The 18138-nt window shown below is 36.0% G+C and overlaps 1 protein-coding gene across 3 annotated transcripts in view; it reads left to right on the forward strand.

Annotated features, from left to right (window-relative positions):
* The window catches only part of LOC138716330 (ribonuclease ZC3H12A-like), a 191389-nt gene that overhangs the window by 140947 nt on the left and 32304 nt on the right, over positions 1-18138 (forward strand). The window lies entirely within an intron of this gene.

Consider the following 18138-nt stretch of genomic DNA (forward strand, 5'->3'; position numbering starts at 1 on the left):
CACTATTTTACTACTATGACATGCGCTTTTGTGATATTTCGTTACTTGATAGTGGACATCCGGGTAGCCCGATCGGGGAGTCACGTCTACACTAGATAGCTTACAGGTTTTATCACGTGTTGAAGTGTTACATGCTTTATGCACGTTTAACGTTTGTTTGATAAAATGTAAAATAGTAGGCATAGCATGGTAAAAATATGTAAAATGGTACAGCTATCATTTTCGCTTCCAGACGAGTTGGAGTGCAACTCTCTAGAGTTATGAAGCATGACGGATGTTTATATAACCTCAAGGATCTTCTAAAATAACAAAACTGTAGGTCTAATTGTAACTTTTAGATGTAGTTAAATGATTAAATATTCAAACTACATATATATTCGGGAGAACGTAGAAAGTACACAATTTCACAAAGAAGTTGTAGAAAGCTAGGCAACGTCGCATTCCACATTGGAAAGTTCTGTTCTCACCTTGGGAAACGTTCCAGTCCCCCTTCTTTGCTTGAACTGGTCAAATGGAAAATAGCGATTATTATAGTTGTCCTTTTTAGCTGCTTTATGAAAACACCAGGATGTGAAATATCATTCCACAGTTCAAAGTCCTTGGCTGTCAATTTCATCATAGTTTATATGGAGTCATCTACACTGTTGAAAGGTTAACATCACATTGTAACTGAAGAACGGGGTCGATATAAACATATAACATGATAACGATTGTAACACGATTTATTTTAAGGGGCGTTATCAGTTTTATCTACGTCTTATCTTTCTCCAGAAACTTGCGTCTCGGCTCTTACGTGACTGTACGTCCACGTCCGTGATAGCTGTGCCAGTCACGAGAGTTCGGTTAATTGCAGCTGATTCCGAAGTATTCCTAGTATTACACTTAAAATGATGGGATATACCGAACTAATTGAATCTATAAATAGAATGTTCATCTATAGATCTGTACTCATGTGTAAAATATAGAAGATAATTAAGTTTTCTTCTCTAGAAGTATTGTAACGTAATTACCGAGAGCGAAATATTATTATTATTATTATTATTATTATTATTATTATTATTATTATTACAAATTAAAGAAAACTAATTTCAGTGTCGCTCATTTTATGAGTTGTGTAAAATAATTTTGTACCAACGTAAAAACATATTTTTCAGCATTTAAATAGAAATAGAATTTTAAAAATTCTGTTACTAAAAAGATAGTTTCTTATAGGCCTACTGTATATCCTCATAATTGGTATGTCTGCAACCTCTGCTCATTCGAATATGCCGTTATAAATTACACAAAAAATAACAATAGGCCCATCTTAAGAGCTTCGTGCAATATTCCATGGTTTTCTTGTCTGTGGTATTTTTATTATACGATTAATTTTATTTAATTCTACACCCACAGTCGCATTGTAAATTAGCTTGATAACACCAAAAAGACCTACGTAATAATTTAGTTAACAGTGTTGTACACAGAGGAATGACGTGTGAAAATTTTTTTTTTCTTATCACGTTAAATACAAACACAGTGTGTTTGGTTCAGATAAATTATATTTTACAACATTAAGCCTCAAATGGAATACAGCAAGAAGTAAAGCTGCATCTACACGGTTCAATTTTTCATGCGCGTACTCCTGCAATCTGGGGAGAATACTGAAAGATTGAAGTTGAAAACGCACGTTCAGTTAAGATGCATGTAAATTTTGTTTCTACATGGTGCGCCATGTTGAATGTCATTTTCACACACACACACACACACACACACACACACACACACACACACACACACACACACACACCTGTGGAGTAACGGTCAGCGCTTCTTGCCGCGAAACCAGGTGGCCCGGGTTCGAATCCCGGTCGGAGCAAGTTATCTGGTTGAGGTTTTTTCCGGGGTTTTCCCTCAACCCAATACGAGCGAATGCTGGGTAACTTTCGGTGCTGGACCCCGGACTCATTTCACCGGCATTATCACCTTCATTTTATTCAGACGCTAAATAACCTAGATGTTGTTAAAGCGTCGTAAAATAACCCAATAAATATACATATATAAAATAATTAATAAATATTAAATATCAATCCAATACTTAGGCCTAAGCCTACTTGATTGAATATTCCATTGGCACTCGTATTTGCAATTTCTTCAATAAAGCAAATCGCTCTTGCTGCCATTTTCAGCTTGAAAGGTCCACCATCACAAAACAATTTTCAGTATACTACGGCCACCTAGAAAAATCAGCTGCTCGCTACATGCTACTGTTGAAGGAAATAACGCACAAGATACCCACCGGCGATGGGTAGCTTTCAATTGTCGCATGCGCTATCATTTTTATTGGAAAAAGGCATGCACAATTGAATGCGTTTCGTGCACTGTTGCATGCATTGATTGAATGCTTAAAATTGAAATAATAGTTGAACCATTTAGATGCACTTTAATTTCGATGGTGTTGAACAGCAAATGAGATTTCACTTTATTTCTATAAAGAAAGTATTTCCGAATCATATGCAAACAAATGTTATGTCCAGGCATGGATAGAAACTTTACAAGAAGATATTTAAATAACCTAATCAAGATATTAAAATGTTTTTTCGCTCTCCTGGAAAATTGAATATTTTGACATACGAAGTTGCAGTTCAACACTATCGATATGCTGAAGTGCTCGCAGCATGTATTCTGCTATAGTATGTAGCCTACTGTTTGTTTTTTTTTTTTCTTTTGACCAATGAGGATTGGACTTCAAGATCAGTTCGGAAACTTAGATTTGGTCTGCCATACCTTTTCAGGTCTTTTAACTTTCAACATTTCTCTCGTAACTAGGTGCATAGCTAACTACCTATCACTTTGAGAGAATGTATAAGAGTATTTATTTTTTGTGTGTTTTAGATTTTAATGTGTACTATTTTGTTTCATTACCTAAGTTGATTATTTCCAGTTTTTATCAATTCTTTATGCTTGGGTTACGGTCTTTTCCCGTGACATCAATTTAACAGTCGCAGAAATCTTGCCTGTTGAGTGTCCGGTTTTTTCCCCCACCCTTTTCTGAAGTTCAAGTGGAACATAACGATATACTTTAATGGTAGGCTACTTCTTGTTTGTTACTGAGATTAATTTTCATGAATGAAACGTTTATTTGCGTTTGCAACATTTCATCAGTAGATAACCGTGATACAGACTAAGCTGTGTATGAATTATTGTATTCGTGTTAATATTTTCAGTCGTAGGTCATTATTATTATTATTATTATTATTATTATTATTATTATTATTATTATTATTATTATTATTATTATGCAGTAGTAGTAGTAGTAGTAGTAGTAGTAGTAGTAGTAGTAGCGCCAATTTTTCAATGTAAGGGAGGAACATCCATATGAGAATATCATACTAAATTGTCTTTGTCGTAGCTTAACTGTAAATAACTCATTCGTGCATCAAAAGACGGTGTTGTAGGTATCTCAACATGCATTTCTCAGTGTGTTTTTCATCAATATCTCAAAAAGTTGTTTTTGGCACTTAGCACATTTAGAATTGTTCTTCCTCTGACACGTATCAAGTGAGATGTACTGCCTGATAATAGTTGCACGTACATATCAGCCAGAACTTCAATCAGAGGATATTGTCAGTGTTTTTTTTTCTGGCGGGACGCACCGAAACGGCGTTCCGGCATCTTTTTGTTTTATTTTTCATCACGAAACAGAGAAGTACGTTAATAATTTAATATGTTTTTAACATAATTTTTCTTTAAACTCAGCTCAGGTCTTGAAAGTCTTAAAATTGGACGAAAAGGAGATTAAAAGCTACAAAATTCCTGTGCACTGAAAAGTAATTATCTTCCTGTCCGCTATTGTAATATATTCTATACAGCAGCGTTGTCAGACACAGCCTAAACGGAGCGGAGCGCTCCACTATAATTCGTTGCGTGCTCCGATGCTTCCACAGACATAGCAAGTTCACGCTCCGACTGGACGTCTCTAGCACCACAACCGGTTTCGGAGCTTACAACTCTGACACTACTGCTATACAGGGTTCCACCACCTTTTTCTCCAGAAGAAAGCATTGATTCTTGAATGGCTCATTCTTTTACATCTTTTTCTCAATGTTAAATATTTTAGCAAAGTAATCATATACTTAAAATCTTCCAACACCATGCCTACATTACCATTTAGGGTAAAGGTTAGTAATATCGTGATACAAGTAATATTGTGATAGTTCTTTTCGAGAATTTTTCACAATTTTACTGAGCGAGAGAAGGACCGGTTTTGTGCAGAAACTTGTCCACGAACATTCCCTTAATACGTTGATGCAAAAAAACCGATCATCCTCTCGCTTATTAAAATTGTAATAAATTCTCCAAAAGAACTATCACAATATTACCAACCTTTACCCTATGTAGGATGCGGGACAGGAATCTCTCTCTGCGCTTTATTCTCAGAATTACTGTCTATTTAAACATAAGCTATAAGGCTTTTACAGCCGGAAAGCATAATAAAGTGAAAGAAGCACCGATCTGAAGAAAGGAATACGATCAGAGTGCATTATGCAGTAATATAGCTTCATCTTGTTTTATTTGGGTAGCTTATGTTCTGTATGTTTATGTCGTATAACACGCATTCTTTACAAAGACTAAAAGACATTATATTTGAATAAATCAGTTGGAAATATTTCATATGCTGCACTGTATCTGTGCCAGTTTTATGGCTTATTTTTTACTTAATTTTGATTTAGTGGAATGATATATCTGTGTTAATAACATTTTTTTTTTACCAAATTTACTGTATGCCTGCATGTTAAATGTGTGTAAATGAGTATAAAATGTCGAAATAGATTTTGCAGCATCACATTACCTTCTCTTTATACGTCGTAAGTATATTGAGAAAGTAAAAATGCCGCTAAGCTGCTTAAAAATTAACTAGAAACCTTACTAAAACGTGAAGTGTAATTCTTGACTAGTTGTCAGTTTTATTACCAAGAGTAATTAATGCATTTTAATTATTCTGTTTAATTTATGTCCTTGTTTCGAATTAAAAATATTACAACGTTAAATCTTTTCCTGCTTATCGTTTGTAAGATTCTGATGTATTCAGAGCCATGCTACAATAAAATGATACTCAAGGTATTCGGATTTTTTTAAAAAACGAAAGAAAAGCAGGGAAAAAAATGAAATTCCTAATTGTGTTCCTCGTGGTTTATGTAATTGAAAGCATTAGATGTTTCTGTAAATTAATTTATTTTTACGTAAAAATTCGTAATTTTTGTTGAATCTCCATAAAGTACGCCTAAATTTGTTGATTGATAATGTGTTTCATGTTTTTGTTTTTTTCTAACGCTGGTAACTTATTGTACAATTATAGAACAAATCGTCGTCGTTCCTGCAATAACTCCTATGTGCAAAATATATCATTTTTCAGTAGGAGGAAAAAAACATTAACTCATCCTATGTCAGCCGTACATATGGGATTGGAATTCTTACATTTTCGAAAGAAAGAAATATAATTACATATAGAAGATTTTATTATTTGCTGTATCACTATTTAATCTAGTTAATAGAGCAAAAATCTGAAAATCGATAAATATGTCACATAGGAATTATTGCAGGAACAACGACGAAATTTTAATTCTAGAATGACATTCCTTTGCTATTTGTTATCCTCGACATTTCTAAGACTTGCGCACACCTGATATGCAATGAAAACTCCATCAGACGTGAAGTAGGTTGGGCACCTTGCAGCGTGTGTAATGTGACACGGTTCCCAGTTCGAATCCGGGTTCATGAAACCATGTGGGCGTTTTCTCACCATAAAGGAGTTACGTCTTCTTCACGTTGCTCACCTTCATATGAATCGCGGGTAGTTTTTATTATGAATATGGGTGAAAGTAGCTTATACGCGTGGACGGTGCGTACGAAGGTCCTGTCTGTGAAAAGTGTGACGAGGACACCTGTACAGTAGATCCTGTTCGACGGGCGGGCAGGCGGGCGCGTATCGCTTTCTTTTTTCACCTCGTGTCCTGTTTTCTCTTTTATCTCTCTCTTCTTTTTCTGTTCTAGTAAACTTTCGTGAGACATCCTTGTGCTACTCCCTTCCCGGATTTGTATTCAGCACCGTAGATGATTAAATATGGGTTATTATTTCACCATTTGGAAGTTTATTTCTTTAGCGGCTGATTTTGCAGACAGCATATGAACGCAGGTGATAAACGAATGATGAGTTGCGATTATTACTATTCCTACATTCCGTAACAGGATATTCCATTTGGGATCAAGTTGTATAGGCCTAACACTGGGAATGAGTTGAATAGTTTTAACATCAATAGACATATTTTTATTCTTTCTCTCGCAAATCTGGGTCCAAATTCCGTTCTGTAACTACAGGACCATTCCATGACAAAGTGAATCTGATCTAAAAATTTTCAAACATCTTTTATTACATCGAATTTTGAATATTATGCAAGAGAAAACACTGAAGTTATTTGTGAAAGAAGAAATATAGATATCAGCTCACCATTTAACAAGAAATTACTGTTTAAAGAGTACTTAGTGGAAATTTGCAGGCCTAAACTATATTTTGTACTGTAAGTTAGTATTACTGTATGAAGCTCCACATTCAATTTCTTTGTCATTTTATTGTTCTGAATAAAAGAAGATAGTCCACTGTTGCAACTACAATAATATTTTGTTCTGAAAGGTAGGCATATCTCCTAAAATTAGCACATATTATAGTGCTTGTTTTCTAAAATTAGTGCATATTATAGTGCTTGTTTGTCCGCCGAGTTAGCTCTGTGGTAGCGTGTCTGCCTCGAGACAAGCCGGCCCGGGTTCGATGCCCGGCGAGGTCAGAAATTTTCTTGGAGAGATGGCGGTGCACAACTTCTATCACTAAATTGTGCACCAATATGCCTGGGTTAACTCTCCGCAGTGCATATGAAGAGAAGGCATTCGTCCCTGTTGATAGTGATTCGTCTGTCGGATGGGAACGTTAAGCCTGGCGGCCCCCTTGGTGCTATTCGACAGGAGTAGGCTACATGCCGGCACCGAGTTTCCCCTTCTCCCTTCCTTACCTTCAACATCATTCTCACCCATTCCCTACACTACACTTACATGAATACTTAACATATAGTCACCCTAGTACACAATATAACTCTTCACGGATACACATAATGCATAACGTGACCCGCCGAAGTGGTGTGCAATTTGAAAATGGGTCACAGTCCTGTCATCTATCTGCAGTATGCGGAAACCGAATCACGCAAAGTGAAGTGGGTAGGCATTAGACACACACACACACAGTGCTTGTTTCAGTGTCCCGCCTGTGACAAAATAACTTAAAAAAATTTTGTTTCTAGAAAAAACAAAGCTGGAGGTGAAAGTTGAAGTTAGGTATAAGTAAACTTGTCCTCATTAACATTATGAATCCAGTGTTTCAGATTGGTACTCAAAAAGGTTTACCAGATTTATCGTAACTTGTGTGTCCCACTGGTGACAGATTTTTATGGAGACATCTCTTTCCACACATGAGTGAAACGACATCAGTTAACAGGATGCAGAAATTGCTCAAGGAAGATAAAAGGAAGTATGAAAGTCATAAAGAAAGAAAGAAGGACAAAAGACAGCAGGAAAAATGAGAATAAAAGTAAAAGAATCGAGCAGTGCATTAAAAGGAAGCAGCTGTAAAGGAGCTGAAAAGAAAAGAATATATGGCAAAAGGTTAATGATAATATTGAAAACAAACAAAAACAAGTCCGTTGTTGTTCCAAATTAGGATCATATAGGACTCCCCAGGCACTTGTAAAGTAGAGTTAAGAAAGTTCTTTCTTACATTCTGAGGAAAAAAAATTGCTGTTATAAAGAAGCTTATGTTGGAATGTATATCTAATACTGTCAAAAGAGACGACCAAGAAAGTATATTCGCTCATTGTATGAAGATATAGTTAACAGAGTTCAGAAGTTCCATGCTCAAGATCATATCAATCGGCAAGCCCCTGGTATCAAAGATATCTGTGAACATTCTAAAACTGGCAAAAGGGTAGTTTACTACACAATCGTCACGTGATTGTTACTGTCAAAGAAGCATACAATGCGTTGAAATCAGAACACACATCAGCCAAATAAATTTATCAAAACTATATGAACTTCGACCAAAGAATATCCTTATGTCAAGTGAAATTCCACACACTGTGTAAGTTTCGCACAAGTTTTTAGCTTCTTTGTAGTTGCCATCAACAAGAAAGTCCTGCACTTTGCTTCTAATAGTATATAACGTTTAGAGATCATTTGCTGCGATTTGGAAAATGAACAGTCATGACTGCAGTCAGAGCATTATTTCAAGGGGTGTGATTCTGGCAACTTAATTATTGGTTTTACATATCTATCAGAACTAGTGAAATACAAGGTATTTAAGCTCTATCCTGATTCAGATAGAGACAGTGAATGTGAAAATGACGATTGCAGAAAACTGCAAGAACATAGCACAGAAACAATATCATGAAATTAACCTAGGATCATTTGTGTTAATGCAATTTATTAGTGACACTAGAAAACTATATCAAAAAGCATAAGTATGCAGCCATCTGCCAAAGTAATGTAGATGAGGATGGTATGTAAAATAATGTGCATGCGAACTGTTGGTGAATCAGGGTAAGTTTTCAGAACTTATGGATCTGGTGTGTCACATGTAGATATGAACAAAATGTGTGTCCTTCCTCAACCAGTAATGAAATAGCTACGGTGTGTGGGAAATTACATTTTCTATGATTTCAGTTAACCTCGGGACATATATGAGAGAGGATAAATTGAATAATTCACACATGTCCCACCTGTTACATTTGACTGTCCCACCCGTGACAACAATTGATAATTTATATTTTGCATGTAAATATAATTATTTTATGCAGATCATGGCGAAGTACAACTCTCCTCTTGTATCAATCTGAAAGTGTTTTGAATTTATTTCATCAAATACTTCACGGAACTTTAATTCAACTTCATACAGTGTCATGCTTGATGTCCGTTTTTGGTCCCACCCGTGACAAGATTTCAGAACTGAATAATATTAAAACTGAGACAAAGATTTCTTTGAAATTCACAAATGATGAAAGATTTTAACGTCAAGAATGCATATCACATAGTAGTTTTTCATTTTTGTCCATATTGGATGAAATATTTGTCATATGAACAGAAAAAATGCAATGCAAATGTCCCACCCGTGACAAAGGAATGGCCTTACAAGTATATTTATCAATACATCGGCGATATGGTCTTTCTAAATTTCTTACTCGTTTTTTATTTGGAATTTAATAATTTTAGAGAGAAACCGTTATCTGACATCCTGACTCCATTTTGATTGGCGATTTTGAATTTCTTTCACAATTTCCTCGACATTCCGTTTATTTCTCAGTCACTTCTAATCTGTCTCTTACGGTTATTTGTCTTAATGTACTTAGGAATGAAAAAGCTGGTTTTCAAATTAGAGTATGTTGTATCTAACTTGAATTTCTTTTCTCAGCTGTTTTCCACTTTTTTTCCTCAAAATTTCATCCCATACCGTATGTTAGATTTTACCAAATTTCTCTAAACATCTCTATGCGTTCGGACCATGAAATATGACTTTCCAAATATACAAAATCTGTTATCTGTTAAATTATTTTTTCTGTCGATATATACAGGGTTTCCGAGAATGAATGGTGAGGTTTTACGAGTTCACTGTGAAGCATGTATTATGTGTAATGGATTGAAGCTGCTTGTAATTAGTTCAGTAACTGAAACAGTTTGCTTTCACGTCATTGTTGCGTATCTTACCAGACTTCTTCAACGGCAATTCAGATGTGAGTACAACGAAGATCCTCCAGATGAGAATAATATCAGGCGATGTCACAAACAGTTTAAGGAGACCGGTGGTGTGCAAAAAGGATAAACGACAGAAGGCTCAGACGTCAGAAGAAAATGTCGAAAGAATCCGACAGTCCTATGTTCAGAGTCCTCAGAAGTCCTTTCCATGCCGTAGTCTACGAGTACAGTTAGGTATTCTTAAGTCAACAGTGCACGACATCAGGCGGAAAAGATTGAAATTACATCATTTTAAATTCAACTCTTGCATGCAATAAAACCACAGGATAAGTTTCTTAGGGCTGAATTCGCTGCTACCATGCTACAGAGAATTGATGATGAACCAGAATTTCTAGAGAATATCCTCTTCTCTGATGAGGCCACGTTCCATGTAAATGGTTGTGTTAATCGGCACAATTTGTAATTTGGAGCTCGAAAAATCCACATGTGATACACGAACACATTCGAGATTCTTTAAATGTCAACGTTTGATGCTGCCAAATACACAAGATATTTGGTCCATTCATGTTTGTTGAAACAAACATCAACTCCACTGTATACATGGACATGATACAGAATTTCCTATTTCTTCAAATCCAGCAATTGAAAATGGAGTTGCAAATCATCTTTCAACAAGATGGACCACCGTTCCATTTCGCAAACCATGCCCGAGAAGAGTTAAATCATTGATTTCGGGATCAATGGATTGGCAGAAATGGACCAATCCCATGGCCCGCTAGAAGTCCGGATCTTACTCCATTGGACTTTGGTGCTAGTCATGAATGAGGTCTACAGTTAAAGAATTGAGAATCTTGATCATCTAAAACGAAGAATCAGACAAGTAATCACAAGCATTACGCCAGATGTTCTTGCCAGATTGTGGGCTGAAATTGAATTTCGCTTAGACGTCTGTCATACTAGTAATGGTAATCCTATTGAAATTTACTAACGTTATTTGGAAACTGTTTGAGTTACTGAACTAATTACAAGCATGTTCAATCCAGTACACATAATACATGCTTCACAGTGAACTCGTGAAACCCCACCATTCATTGTCGGAAACTCTGTATGTACTGCCAAAAGTTTTTACCATTTCTTACTGTCATTGACTTATCTTTTGAAATTTTCATATTATATTTAATGATGATTAATTAAAGTTTGAAAACAGGTCGTTGTAGATAATCTTCACTTTTTCTTATCAAAATCTGGTCTTTGCAAAGATTACTGTTTGTAACAATGTGTTCCTGTCAATATACATGTATATTTCTAGGAGCTTTAATGATTTCCATTTCTCAATTATTTTATCAAGATATAAAATAAATAAAATGGAGAGAGATCGCAACCTTACCGTAGTCCTTCATTTATTTCTAAGCTCTCGTTATTCTTCCATGATGCAGTTTAATTTTTATTAATGGGGTTATTTATTTGGCGGAGATTTAATTTCCTTTTTTGATTTTATTAAGATTATGAATTTCATAGAGGCTCTTTACTGTGTGTAATGAATTATTTGGGACTGAGTAATGTTTTCGAACTTCCTATAATTTGTGTCATATTGCTTGGTCATATGTTTTTTTCTTCTTTCAAAATAAAAAAAAATGTGTCTATGCGGATGACGTGAATATGTTAAGAGAAAATACACAAACGATTAGGGAAAACACGGAAATTTTACTTGAAGCAAGTAGAGCGATCGGTTTGGAAGTAAATCCCGAAAAGACAAAGTATATGATTATGTCTCGTGACGAGAATATTGTACGAAATGGAAATATAAAAATTGGAGATTTATCCTTCGAAGAGGTGGAAAAATTCAAATATCTTGGAGCAACAGTAACAAATATAAATGACACTCGGGAGGAAATTAAACGCAGAATAAATATGGGAAATGCGTGTTATTATTCGGTTGAGAAGCTCTTATCATCCAGTCTGCTGTCCAAAAATCTGAAAGTTAGAATTTATAAAACAGTTATATTACCGGTTCTTCTGTATGGTTGTGAAACTTGGACTCTCACTCTGAGAGAGGAACATAGGTTCAGGGTGTTTGAGAATAAGGTGCTAAGGAAAATATTTGGGGCTAAGCGGGATGAAGTTACAGGAGAATGGAGAAAGTTACACAACACAGAACTGCACGCATTGTATTCTTCACCTGACATAATTAGGAACATAAAATCGAGACGTTTGAGATGGGCAGGGCATGTAGCACGTATGGGCGAATCCAGAAATGCATATAGTGTTAGTTGGGAGACCGGAGGGAAAAAGACCTTTAGGGAGGCCGAGACGTAGATGGGAGGATAATATTAAAATGGATTTGAGGGAGGTGGGGTATGATGATAGAGACTGGATTAATCTTGCGCAGGATAGGGACCGCTGGCGGGCTTATGTGAGGGCGGCAATGAACCTTCGGGTTCCTTAAAAGCCATTTGTAAGTAAGTAAGTAAGTCCTATAAAGTGGACAATTATTCCTTTCTCTTTTCAATTGTTTAACTACAAATATTGCGTCTACATACTAGTGTCCTTTCCGGAGTCAACATTGTTAACCAACTAAAAATTGTCATAAACGAAACTGCATTGAGTAGGATATACATTACACAGACATTACCAGCATTCTCCTGAAGTACAGAACGATCCAAGACGAAGTTTGGAACGTCCAAAAACAAAGTGAACAGATGAATATGTTTGAAGTCTGAACGAACAATAACCAATCTCTGAAAACATGACGATGATGATGATAATGATGATGATGATGTCGATAACAAAGATATGATGAAGATAACATATTGTATAGGCCTACTAATGCAGCGATTATTCATAATAGTAAAAAAAAAAATCGTGTCCAAAATTTAGACACAGTTGTATTGAAAATATTATGATATTTATTTTTTTAATCTATCAATAATAATAATAATAATAATAATAATAATAATAATAATAATAATAATAATAATAAAAGAAGAAGAAGAAGAAAGCCCATGAAGGGCCAAGGCCGACCAGCCGGCTGCTGTCTTAAAATCGGTACCATAGATGAATAAATTAATTTCATAATCGTATCTTGACATTATTATAAAATGGCTATTTTTCATTGAAGTTGAAGATTCTTTTCCGTAATACATGCACACACATTGTAAATGTAGGGCGTTCAGCTCGGCTCTCGGCTGGGAACGCAGCGCATCAGACATGCCTGCGTGGCCGGTGTAGATTACGTCATTATCGATTCGCAATCTCCCGTGTATTTTTAATAATTTAACTTTGATTAATACTAGCATGCATATAATATTATAGTTTTATTTAATCATGAGTGCTAACCTGTGTTATAGAAGCTGTTCAAAGTGATATCCGTCTACATTCACATATTACCGATAGCTTTGGATGAAATTATTATTCACACGCAAAAATTCTATTTATAATTATGTCCTTAATGCTTGCCATTTCTCTTCTTGTATTGTCTCTAAGTTTGTACCTATATAGTGTTAGGGTTATTCCTGTATGATTTATTCTTATATATATATATATATATATATATATATATATATATATATATATAAAGTGTTTTATTGATCATAAACTAACAACGAATTTAGTCCAAGCTGTCGACAGTCGTGAAATGGCCTTGAATTGAGAGAATCTATAAATAAAACCTATGATAAAAAAACACTAATAGATTTCAAGTTCTGTGTCTGAACATCGATTTTCAGCTAAGGGACAGAGAGCATTTTCATAAGAATTACTACGTGAATATTCCTAAACATATAAATGGTAATTTATATTAATTTTCAAATACATTATTTTTCCTTGTATAAGTAAGCCATTTAGGCTATAGGACTTAAAAATATATATTACTTGTTGCAAATAAACTAATATTTAACATGAAATAAGACGGTGGTCTTAATCTGCAACTCTTTTTGCAGAAAACGAGTTATAGCTGATTTAGGGAAAATTATCTGTATACAAATGTTGCAATAGAATTTTAGGGGATAGTCACAACCTTTTAATAGGGATCCAGCGTAAAAGCTTTATAAACATACTTGGCTATTATAACTTGAATTATTCATTTTTACACATATTCCACATAAATGATTTGTGTGCCCACCATTTGCCTCCCAGACAACACGCAATCATTCAGGATATGAGTGCAATAGTGTGACAAAAAGATTTATATCCCATTCATATCGTTTAGAACCGCTGTGAGGTGTGCCATCAGTGTGTTCCCAGAATACCTATGATGTCCTCGTTCCTGCATCAGAATGTCTGCAGCGTCCTTCCCCGAAATGCCCCACCGTGTTAAGATCTTGTGATGCACCAGGCAATTCTGCGTTCCCCGAAGAAGTCAATGCCGCTGTTATATTGCGTTTGTCTTCAAACACTGCTTTATCGTGCAGGAAACAAACCTCTTGATGATCAAGAGTGTGATCAGGATCTCTAAAAACTGAAGAACTTTGCTTTATAAAATGGTATTCCTGAAATAGTCTCCATTCCACGATGTACCTTTCTTCTTCTTTGAAAATCAATGTTAGATTGCGTTCTGTCCAACTCTGTACGTTTCATTCCCTGTAAGCTTACTAATACAAAAATGCCATATTACCTCTGATTGAGATTCTGGCTGATATGTACAGTTCCAGAAGAAAAAATGGCTCGTCTAATTTTACCAAGTTCTACATACAACGCATTGCCCCTGTGCAGTAAACAAGAGCGCCTGTGTACTATGCTACTAGGGGACAGTCGTGCGAAACTTGTTGCCTACATGAGGAGGACACCCATCAAGATTCGGGTCATTTCTTTTCCTGGAACTGTACATCTCTTATCAGGCAGTGTATCTCACTTAACGATTTGTGTTAGAGATAGAACAATCTAGTCTGATTGATGGAATATGTTACTAGTCAGCAGTGTATGCAATGGAGGGGAAAAGGAACTGTCCACCTTACCTCACTATCTCCTGCCTTAGTTACCTCATGAATGATGTCTTATTAGTAGGACTCGGAAGTTGATGAAATATCATCTTTTTTCTGATACATCACATACAATGCAGAATGCAATACAAACGCGTTTCACTTCAACACGAACCAACATAACTTACTTTTATTTTGCATTTTCGGTTTTTATTGTCTATTGGTCATTTTTTAGGAAATGTTCCACTTGTTGTTGCATTTTTGCCCTTTTTTCCTTACGAACCGTTTTTTTACGGTGTAGTCGTAGTCTATATTCGAGAACCTACTGCAGATTGTCTTACAGGAATTTTCTTGATTTTTGCATAAGCCTTGACTCTTGATCACGTGTGGTACGTGCTTCTCCCCATTCAACGCAATAGAACAAATGCTACAGCCGCAGTGTCCGCAGTCAGCATATTATATCTCACAAGTGAAGACGTAAAAATGTCGAAAGGAAAACAAACCACACAAAGTTTTTCTACGACAGTGATTGACTTTCGTGACAGTGTAGGTGAAAGTATGCTCTTTTTTTCTTTTTATATTTTACCGTCATAATCATGGTCATTGTTTTCAATTTTAATGTCATATTTTCAGGCCATTTTTATGTGATTGTTAGGTCATCAACTTCCGAGCCCTGCTTATTAATGTCACTTGTGAGGTTCCAACCTGTCTTGGGATAGTTGACTAAACAAATCATTATCTTTCATTTTCGTTCCTTTTCTTGTGAGGTTTTCGAATTAACAAAAGACATCTACAATTGGTTGGGTCCCTGATTTAGAAGAAACTGCCTAATGAAGGATGCACTGAAAGGAATGGTGAACGGGAGAAGAGTTCGGAGCAGAAGAAGATATCAAATGATAGACGACATTAAGTTATATGGATCATATGTGGAGACATAGAGGAAGGTATAAAATAGGAAAGACTGGAGAAAGCTGGGTTTACAATGAAAGACCATCCTTGAGCAGAACACTATGAATGAATGAAGAGAGATCTATAAATTGCATGGCTCCAAATTCATGTGGTCAGTATTGTGCAGTTCCATCTCTTCTGGCAATATGAAACGAACATGAGTGAACATATCCATTTCCTTTGAGTGGCAGATAACTCCCCACCTCTTTACTTCGAATCAAACCACTGTTCCCTGCATTTACGTATAATCGGATATGCTGCAATTAAGTTACAAGGAAGGACGTTAAAGCAAAATGGCTGTCTCTATTTAAAAGGGCCAGGGCACCTGTTGCAAGTAACTTTTGTTTACTCCGAATTCTTGTTAAGTGATGTTTTTGAATTGCTGCGGGACTGAAGTAGGCGGTTACGTTTTATTCGAACTAGACTCTCTATTGGATCCACAGCCTACAGTAATTCTTGTAATATTTTCATGGCTGTAATTTGAATATATATGTTAATAAGCCGTGTACACTATGCATAGTGTACTCTTTCAGACGTCTTCTATGCTTCATTTGTAATGCTTGTTGCTTGAAAACATCGAATTTGTATTTGATTTCCGATAAAGAAAGTGAGGCCAACCTTTTGGTTTAATAGCAACGCTGGCTACTAACTAGGAAGTATCGGATTCGTTTCCCGACACTATTAAGGGATTTTTCATTGGAGATTTATTCCTTGATATGTGTGACCTGGATGTTTTTGTTATCCTTAGATTTAAGTTAGATTTATCTCAGGAGAGGACTGGCGCACACTGCCAAAAATTCGCTGAGTATGTTCTCTTAAGTAACTACTAAGGACCCATTGCGCTCAGGAAGGAAAGTGAAACTTGTTTTAAATTATTTAAAGTCGCTTTGCCGCCTGGAATCGGAACCAGTGTGCATCTCTCTGTTGATCCCAAGGTATGGCAAATGTCTCATTTCCTGTGAGGAATATGTTAAAAAAATAGCTCAACAATTGCTGTATCTGTTCCAATACATTTTTCCATGATATTGTGTTTTCTTTCTGTAAACGGTCCCAAGAAAACTTACTTTCCTGACGGCCTTCGTAATTGCGCTGGAGTGGTCAAAATTTGTACAAGCACTTGTTTTGATATTATTAACATGGTGGAAGAAAAAAAAATAACTTTTTTACCTGCCTCCAAGAGAATATTTGCTTGTTAGTGCAAACCGTTAGCTAGGAAAACCAACGCATTGTTTTTTGCGCCGGGCTAAGGGGAAAGAACTAATCTGAAAAACTCTGTCGCTCTGTCAGTCAAAAAGCAATCTCGTGACTCGGTAAGAATATCGGTAACTTAGGTTTGACTCACTCTGTATAATAGCCACATTGTACACGGGTTTCAACGGCGCGCCGCGGCGCTCGCCGTCTTCCGGAAACCAAATACCATTCCTCTCTATCTCTCCATTGATCTGGATCCAAATGGTTACACAGGGGGAAAAAAGGAAAGGGCGTCGTCCAAAGAATACTTGGGTAGGAGTATGGAATTTTTGAATTAGTAAATAGGAGTCTTATATAATAACGTGTGAACTCTTCAGCTATTCAAAATAGCAATGGTGATATCGAAGTCTAAAAACTAGTGAGTTTAATTTGAATTCATATTGCCTTATTTTTGCAAGCAGTAAATATGCTTCATGCTGACTACCTCAAGAAAACCCACATCTCATGTCTGCGTAGCATTCGTCGAAGTTCCTCACGAGAAAATGAAGTAGAACACTCTAAATGAAGTAATGCTTGAAACAAATGTAACAATAATAATGTACTTATGTGATGGTGATAGTGATAAGGATAACCTACTTAGCGTAGACACAGGACCCATGGCTTTGCTTCCCTCCTAAAGGAAGCCAGCGACCTGCATGGTAACCGTGAGACCACTGAGGAAGTCACTGTACTGTCGTGTAAAATCATGAAATTTTTATTGTAAGTGATAAAATGGTGCAATTTATATTGAATACTTACAGAATCGCCATAATTATTTATTATTTTTCCTACAGAATGATTTCATCAAAATTATATAAGATTCTAGACCTTCGAGTTGTTACGACTACGGTTGTTAAGAATCGTTTTGAATTATCAACTGTGTCTTGAGATTTACTGTTTCCGAAGTTTCGGAAGTACGTACAGTTTGTATCAAGTTAGATCGTATTGCTCAATACCTGGTGAATCTTCAACACTCGACGTTTTGGAACTTCCATCAGTAGGGTCGTATGAGAGCGATGCGAAGATGGAGCCTGTAAGTAATTCGGAAATGTTGTAAACAAGGAATGTTATGACGCAGTTGGTAATCCCAAATTATTCCTCAGCAGAATGCTTAGCCAGCGTGGCGCTTGGTCACCACTTGAGACAATACGAAACAACCGCTACGCACTCAATTCTTGTGAGACATTTTCCCCGCCGAAACTTGAATGTGTTTGTTGACAGCCGCAGCCACAGAAGACGAGTCAGTAATATATATATATATATATATATATATATATAT

The sequence above is a fragment of the Periplaneta americana genome, chromosome 16 (assembly GCF_040183065.1).
Source record: "Periplaneta americana isolate PAMFEO1 chromosome 16, P.americana_PAMFEO1_priV1, whole genome shotgun sequence".
In the NCBI taxonomy this organism is placed as follows: Eukaryota; Metazoa; Arthropoda; class Insecta; order Blattodea; family Blattidae; genus Periplaneta; species Periplaneta americana.